The sequence below is a fragment of the Triticum dicoccoides genome, chromosome 1A, assembly GCF_002162155.2.
Source record: "Triticum dicoccoides isolate Atlit2015 ecotype Zavitan chromosome 1A, WEW_v2.0, whole genome shotgun sequence".
Classification (NCBI taxonomy): Eukaryota; Viridiplantae; Streptophyta; class Magnoliopsida; order Poales; family Poaceae; genus Triticum; species Triticum dicoccoides.
The window spans coordinates 52,219,848-52,228,156 of NC_041380.1; the positions used below are offsets into that span (position 1 = coordinate 52,219,848).

The 8,309-nt window shown below is 45.4% G+C and overlaps 1 pseudogene; it reads right to left on the reverse strand.

Moving 5' to 3' along the window:
- Window positions 1-3,028: 3,028 nt before the first annotated feature.
- On the reverse strand, window positions 3,029-7,880 carry LOC119351035 (annotated as a pseudogene).
- Between the last annotated feature and the right edge of the window lie 429 nt (window positions 7,881-8,309).

Genomic DNA, 8,309 nt, shown 5'->3' on the forward strand with positions numbered 1-8,309 from the left:
TATTAATAAACAACAAAATGTTCTACAAAAGTCTTCCGGTCTCAAAAGTAAAGAAGCTCAGAAAAGAGCAAAAACATTATGACAAGATAGCCACAACCGGCAGGCAAAAATATAAGATAGGAAACTAAACACCTATCCTATTAAATGGCCGTCATCCAAACCGGTTGAAGATATCCCGAGCTATCGTCTCCGAACGGATAGATCCAGTAACCAAACGCTCACTGGCCTCCGTCGGAGTGAGTAGTGACCACATACGGATGAGTGTAGTGGACCGTAAGATAACCTGCAAGAAATGAATTTTTGTTGTTCTGTTAAAAAACCAAATCGTTTCTACAGTTTCAGACTGCCCATAATAAAGCACATACTCCTACACGGATATGTCTCGCAGTGTCGGAATCTAATCCATCTAATCACGTCCCAAATAACATGTTGATGGTATTCGGAGGAGTAATATTAAAAGCTAAGTGCAATGTTTCACAAAATTTTTGCCAAGGGACAATCGAGAAAGAGGTGTTTGATGGATTCGTCCTTATCACAGAAACTACATCTTGTAGATCCTATCCAATTGTGTTTTGTCAAATTGTCCTTGGTTAGAATGACTTGTTTATGTACAAACCACATAAACACTTTTATTTTCGAAGGCACTTTTACAAACCACACATGTTTCAAACGAGAAATAGCACTAGAGTTGATAACATCCAAATACATGGATTTAACCAAGAACTCTCCATTATTTGTTAGTTTCCAGCTCAGCCGATTGGGTTGTTGAGAAAGATGGACCTCCATCAATCTACACACTAAGTGGAGCCAAGCTTCCCAATGATTTCCCGCTAGAGTCCTCCTGGATACCTTGGTCGATTGCTTCACTCTACTGTTCACCTTCTTCTTCCTTGATTCTTTCTTTATTCCGGTACTGTATCACGCTGCTCTTTCTCTACTCTTTTCCTTCTTTGGACTTAGCGGATATGATTTATAGCACGCAGGTCCGAGGGACTTCTCAGATTGTACTGCCTTGGTTTTTCGCAGGTTCATGTCATCGTTCTTGGTTTCCTCAAAAAAAATGTCATCATTCTTGGTATGAACTCATCAGTTTGAACTGTCGTGCTGCTTCGCAACTTTATGTAATTGTTCTTCCCATGAACTCCTACACTCCTTTTGCCACTAGTTTCTTTTCTTTTTTTCTCAAATATGCATTCTTCTACCCAACATGTGCATGCTTGTACTGTGAAATGTCAATTTGTTGAAAGACTTCGATGCCTTCGTTAGAAATTTTCCCAACGAGATACCATTTCGACTTTGTTCTTCCAAGTGCACTCATTTCCTAATTTCTTCGTTAAACACTAAGTGGAACCCTCGCCTGAAAAAAGAACCGAGTAGAAAAAGTAATGCAATAAGTTTAAAAAGATGTGCCAGCAAAACACATAGTAGAGATAACTAATTACTGAACAAATATTGGCATATACCAAATCCGACGCTTCAGGCGATTCTCACGCGCCATCTCAACCGACACGTAATAGGGGAAAGACCATTTCATTTTGTGGCAACACCCTGCAACAAATGAATAATTAACCTTAACTACAGGACCCAGCTTGTTTTCCATGGCATCCATAGCCAATTAACATCTGAATCTACACAGATAGTGGTAATTCTCCTTAGCATCTTTTGTGTAATTGCAATCTAATCATTTAATTACCTAAAAAACATCTATGTCAACCATCTTTTCTTTTTTTTTCCTTTTTTCTTCTAATAATTTGGTTGTATGCATATGTCTTGACTAGCTCTTAACGTAGTGTCATTGCAGAGATCAGCTTGGTATTAATATACTGCCCTTTATGAAGGTAAAAATCAGAATAGCACCATGCATCTTTTTTTCTTTTCTTCTAAGAAAGATATTTAAGAGATAGTTTGGTTGTATGGCCAATTTAAGGCCCATCTGATGCCACGATTTGTTCTACAATCATTTTAAGACCTAGATGACGCTAAGGCTTTGGCAAGGGAGATCCCAGATTTTGAGTGATCGCCTGTTTGCTATTTATATGAGAGATTTCATGGTAACTCTTAGTTTTCAGAGTTGCTTTTGTGATTTTTTGGATCTTTAATCCAAAGCATTATACCTGTGAATCTGTGATGGTCGTATTTAAATAGTTACAGGTATTTCTAGAGAAATATCTCATCCGGGACTTCAGGCGCCAGAGAACAATTTCCCCTTCTCATAAACTGAAGACCTTCTGAACTTCAGTCCGTGGATCGACATGGCAGGAGAAGCAGTTAGTCTTACAGATAGGTACGGACAGCAGATAATCTGTCGATGTTACACCAAATCCAGTGCAAACATATGCTACATTCCTCATTCCAAAAGTGACAAAACATATAGTATTATGCATCCATCAGCTGCAAAACAAATGGATACATGATCAACATATATATTTGTATTTTGTTCTTCAGAGAGAGGCATATAATAGGGCCATGAAAAATTCGAGATCTTGTGCAGCTCGGCTAGAGACAATGTCACGGACATAAAAGCCCCCGCAATGTGTATATTTCATGACACCAAGTCACATGGCTCGCTGTGCAGCAATTGTCTCAGACCCTTGACGACAGTGCTCATGTTTGGTCGGAGATCTGGATTATAATGCACACATAGCGCTGCGATCGCACCCATCTGCTTGCCAAAAAAAGAAAGTAATCAGGAGAGCAGTCACTTGGTCCCTCATACCTCAAGAACACAAAGATTATGCCAAAAATCAGTTTCACCTTTTTACCCCCTAGCTTGTCATTCAATCAAGATTATAACGTGTTAATTTCCGTAATGCAGAAGGATATGAAATAAGGAGCAGCATGGCTGGTGAAACTCACAGAGACAATCTCAAGCCAAAGCAGGGTGGTCAAGGTTGCTTTCAAGGCCTAATGCACTGTAGGCGATTAATCAAGATGGGGGTTCTGGAGCAGTTGCTGATGAATAGGCTTCCTGAGCTGTTTGTACAAAGTCAGTGTCTTTTTTTTTTTTTTTTGCCTCCTGCATCAGATCTTAACATGTTACCTGGATTGATTTTCGTTGCTTCCTGAGAAGCTTTTTGTGCAATAGATTACCGGTTTTCTTTGCCTCACTGGATGCTCTTGACACGAGCGGGTTTATCTTCATACCCAGAAGATTTATCCTCAATTTTCAAATTTGTACCAGTATTTACCCCAGGAGAAATTTCCCACGCTTCTTATAGCCCAGACCCGCTATTAGGCTGAGGTGGCGTGCCAACTCGCTGCCACATAGCCAGACTGACATGGGAAGTGCAGCGAACGTGCGACGCGACGGCCATGATGGGATCGGAGGAGCCATGATGAAGAGGGCCAATGATAGGATCGTGTGGGGTGCTACCTCTTCCCTTCGCAGGTGGCGAACAAATTTGAAACTTGGGGGTACAAGATGGTCGGGATTGGAACAGGGGGTACCTTGATAAACTTTGGGCTAGAACGTTGAATTAACTCTTATAGCAATGGAGATTAAATCCTATCGTTTATTTGGTGGAATAGACTACAGCGGTTTGAAAATGACATCTCCTTGCGCCATTGCCTAGGATTCACCGCTAGTTTACTCGGTTAAACATGGTAGAGTTCATGATAAAATGCATACATTGGTCCCCTAAAAAAAATACATACCTTGGTAACAGCATTGTGAGGGTAATCTCCTTCAAGCCTTGGATCCACGCATCGCTGCACCCAATGTCCCCTATCTTGTTTAACATTGTGGTAGATATGTTGGCAATTCTGATAGGACGGGCTACGAAAAATGGTCAAGTAGATGGATTGGTGCCTCATCTGGTTGATGGAGGCATTTCTATCCTACAATACGCTGATGATACGATCATCTTTATGGAGCATGACGTGAGTAAGGCTAGGAATATGAAGCTGGTGTTATGCCTATTCGAACAATTGACCGGGTTGAAGATCAACTTTCATAAGAGTGAGTTGTTCTGCTTTGGTAGGGCCAAAGATGAGCAGGAGGCCTACAAACAATTGTTTGGGTGTGAGTTGGGACGGTTACCTTTCTCATACTTAGGGATTCCTATCCACCATCGTAGGCTAACGAACAGAGAATGGAAGTGCATTGAAGACCGATTTGAGAAGAAACTGAGCTGCTGGAAGGGCAAGCTCTTATCTTATGGAGGCCGGTTAATACTTATTAATTCGGTGCTCACAAGTTTGCCGATGTTTCTTCTTTCGTTCTTTGAGATACCAGTTGGAGTCAGGAAGAGACTAGATTTCTATAGATCGCGGTTCTTCTGGCAGGGTGATGAGCTGAAAAGAAAATACAGACTGGCTAAGTGGGACATTATTTGTAGACCGAAGGACCAAGGGGGTCTAGGTATTGAGAATCTAGAAATTAAGAATAAATGCCTTCTTAGCAAGTGGCTGTGGAAGCTCTCGTCGGAGACGGATGCTGTGTGGGCACAGATCCTTCGCGGCAAGTACCTCCAGTCAAAAACTTTGTCACAAGTATCTGTAAGGCCGACTGACTCGCCTTTCTGGAAGGGGCTCATGAAGGTCAAGCAGGCTTTCGTTAATAGGACAAAGTTTGTTGTAGGAAACGGCTCGAGCACGCGTTTCTGGGAGGATACTTGGCTTGGTGACGCACCACTGGCCATCCAATATCCCTCCTTGTATCGTATTGTTCAACGAAAGGAGGTGGTCATTGCTTCGGTTTTCCAATCTATCCCCCTTAATATTCAGTTTAGACGAGTGCTAGCGAGCAATCGTTGGGAACAATGGCTCCATCTAGTTAGAAGGCTGATGGATATCCAGCTGTCTCAACAACCTGATGAATTGCGCTGGAAGTTGACTAAGTCTGGAGGCTTCACGGTCAAATCAATGTATATTGATGTTATTAATTTGAGCTCCATTCCCACGTCCAAACATGTTTGGGATGTCAAAGTTCCTTTGAAAATAAAAGTGTTTATGTGGTTTGTTCATAAACAAGTAATTTTAACTAAGGATAACTTGAAGAAGCGCAATTGGACAGGACCTACTAGGTGTAGCTTCTGTGATCGGGATGAGTCTATTAAACACCTCTTTTTTGATTGCCCGCTTGCAAAGGTTCTATGGCAGACGGTCCACATTGCTTTTAACATCAAACCACCGAATTCTGTTAGTACTTTGTTTGGGACATGGCTTAATGGGATTGAGCCCAACTTAGGGAGACATATTCGGGTGGGGGTTTGTGCTTTGCTGTGGACCATCTGGAACTGCAGAAACGATTTGGTCTTTAACAGAACATCATATATACATTTTTTGCAGGTTTTATTCCGGACTACGGCTCTGATTCGTTCATGGTCGCTACTCACCCAGACGGAGGCCAGGGAGCATTTGGTTACTGGGTCTGTCCGTTGGGAGATGGTAGCTCGGGATATCTTCAACCGGTTTGGATGGCGGTCATGTAATAGGATAGGCATTTAGTACTCCTATCTAGTTTGCCCCGCCGGTTGTGGCTCTTTGATGTGGCTAGCTTGATGTATCTAGCTTATCCGGGCTCTGTGTGAGCTTGTGTTGCTTTCTTTTTTCATTTTTCAGGACCTTTGGAACCTTGTTGATACTACTCTATTTTGTTTAATAAGAGGGCCGTATGCATCATGCTGATGCAGAGGCCGAGGTATCCCCCCTTTTCGAAAAAAAAATCTTCCATAGAATTGATGTATGCCTGTGCATCAAAGTCAACAACAGTTTAGCTAATGCACCTTATCAAGACATTATACACATGTCAAGGCATACCCATATAAAGGGGTTCTTGTCACAATGGGTGCATAGGCCCTTCTCGCCAAGGGTGCATACCCATGTCACGAGGCTCTGCCTGCCGCGGGGTAGTGTATGATCAACTGCCTTACGACCGGTTAAAAGTTCCAGCAGCACAACCCCGAAGGCATATACATCACTCTTTGTGTTGCACTGTCCAGTAGCAGAATATAAATTGACATGGTAATCATCCTCGTGATAACCATGACCATCCATACGATCCAGGTCAAGGCCACATCTAAAACTATGACATCTACTCATGTTGTCACTGACCAACACATTGGAGATACCAGCGTCGCCAACCTTTGCGATGTCGTTGTCAAAGAGAAGTATCTTGCTGGATATGATGTTACCATGGGTGACCTGAGGCTCTGCCTTGTGATGGAGGAACTCCAGCCCTTCTGCTGCACTTAAGGCAATCTTCACTCGCTGCATCCATGATAGAGCTGCCCTTGACTTGGCTCCCCTGACACCCTTTTTACCTGTGACCATAAACCAGAAGAATATCGACAGACATGTCACTCGTATCACATACTAGACACACCACACTAAGTCTTTTAAAATTGAAGGTTTCGTAGAGGGTGAGTTCTTTTGAGTGTTGCTCTGTTCCTTACATAGCTGGTGTTGAATTGACATACTATTTTTCCCTTCAATAAAAGAAAGGTGTGCTGCATATTGCATGTTTTTATAACAAACTGAAAATTTATACAATTCCTCACCCTTGCTGTGAAGGATATCATGCAAGGTGCCACCCAATGTATACTCATATGCAAGAACATATTCGTCTCCTTCGACCCAACATCCGAGAAGTTGGACAACGTTCTCGTGTTTCAGTCTCGAAATTGCTTCAATCTGCCACAGAAATATGCCAGTTAAAGGCAAGGCCTTGCTGTACTAATAAATGAAGAGTGTCAATTGAAATGGTGAAAAGACAAGGCTCGGAACCATAACCTTCAAATCAATTTCTTGAGAAGACTTGAATGCAGATTCCGGTCCATATTTTAACACTTTGAAGAAAACTCTGCCTTGCGAACTCTCTCCTATTAGAGCACCATTACTGAAGTTCCTTGTTATTTTCTTCATTTCATCAAGGGAAATAGTTGGTACATCCTGTGCATTTCCTCTTCTTATGTGCCAATTATTGATGTCCGCATAGGGGGCCTTAAATAAACAACAGTATTGTATGAGGAGGTAAAGTTTCATTACTTGTGAGTTGTGAGACACGCTTAGAGTAAATTGTGCTTAGCACACATGAATGGGAATGACAAAACTACGGTGTCATGTACCCTTCTATACCAGCCCTTTTATTACCGGAAAAGGTTTTCACCCCACTTTATATATAAAGCACGATCCTAACAACCCAGTATAAACGCACGCCACCATAACACACGCACACACGCAAGGCATGATACATAGGCGCTGAGCGCGACAACACCACCCCTAGCACTATCACCGCGAAGAGATGAAGCTGCATATGACGAACCGTGGGCACCAAGACGGCGCCTTCAGGAAGGACACGACACCGGAGCACCGACACCACCCAATCCGAGGATCAGAGTTTCCCCCGGAGCCGCACGACGGGCAATGAGAGCCGCGCCGACGCCTTCAAGAAGGGAACGAGTTTCGCCACCGCCGGTCCATCCGAAGATAGAACAAGTTTTCACCCCGGCCAAAACTCACCGCCACCGAACGCCACACCCCGGCGACCATGCCGCCCACACGGCCATGGCCACCGGGCAGCACCAAGCCACGGCATCCGCCCGAGAGTACCGTGCAACCACCACCGGGCCGCTGTCCCCGCATTCAAGACCTTGACACCTCACCCGAGCCCTGTCGCTAATCCAACCAAAGAGACGAGCGCCGAGACCCAATAGGCCGGCCACCTGGCCTCCATCGCCCCGTCCTGCAGAATCGGGCGCAAGGCGAGCTTGGTCCCGCGCCACCGTGCGCGAGACAAGGTCAGTAGGAGTCCTATTGCACCGTGCGCGAGACGAGCTTAGTCCAGCGGCACCAGGCGCGAGACGAGATCGGACATGCGCAGCGGGCGCGAGACAAACGATGGACCGCAGCTGGGAGAAGGCCAGCCCTTCGTCGAACATAGCGACCGGACAGCGAGGAGGGGGGGCCAAAGGCCGATACAAGCCGCCTACGAATGAACCGACGCCAGGACGTGCCAGCCGTCGCCGAAGCCGACTTGCCAAGCCACCATGGAGCCATCCACGGTCGGAGCAGCGCCCACCCCGACCATTGCCCCACCCGCGCCGCCCGCCGAGCTCCAATCGTCAGAGCCGCCGGGCGCGCACCCACACGTCGAGGCACCAAAGGGGAGGGGCACCACCGAGGTCCCCGAACATGGCCGATCCAGGTCGGAGATGGAGATGCCCAAACTCCCCGCAGGCCCCCGCCACCACGGGGCCACCACCACGAAGCCCACCACGCCACCGACTGCGCACAGGAGCCACGCCGCCTACACACGCCGAGCGCTACCGCCACCCGCCCGCCGGAGCGACGCCGCGAGCCAGCCGGAA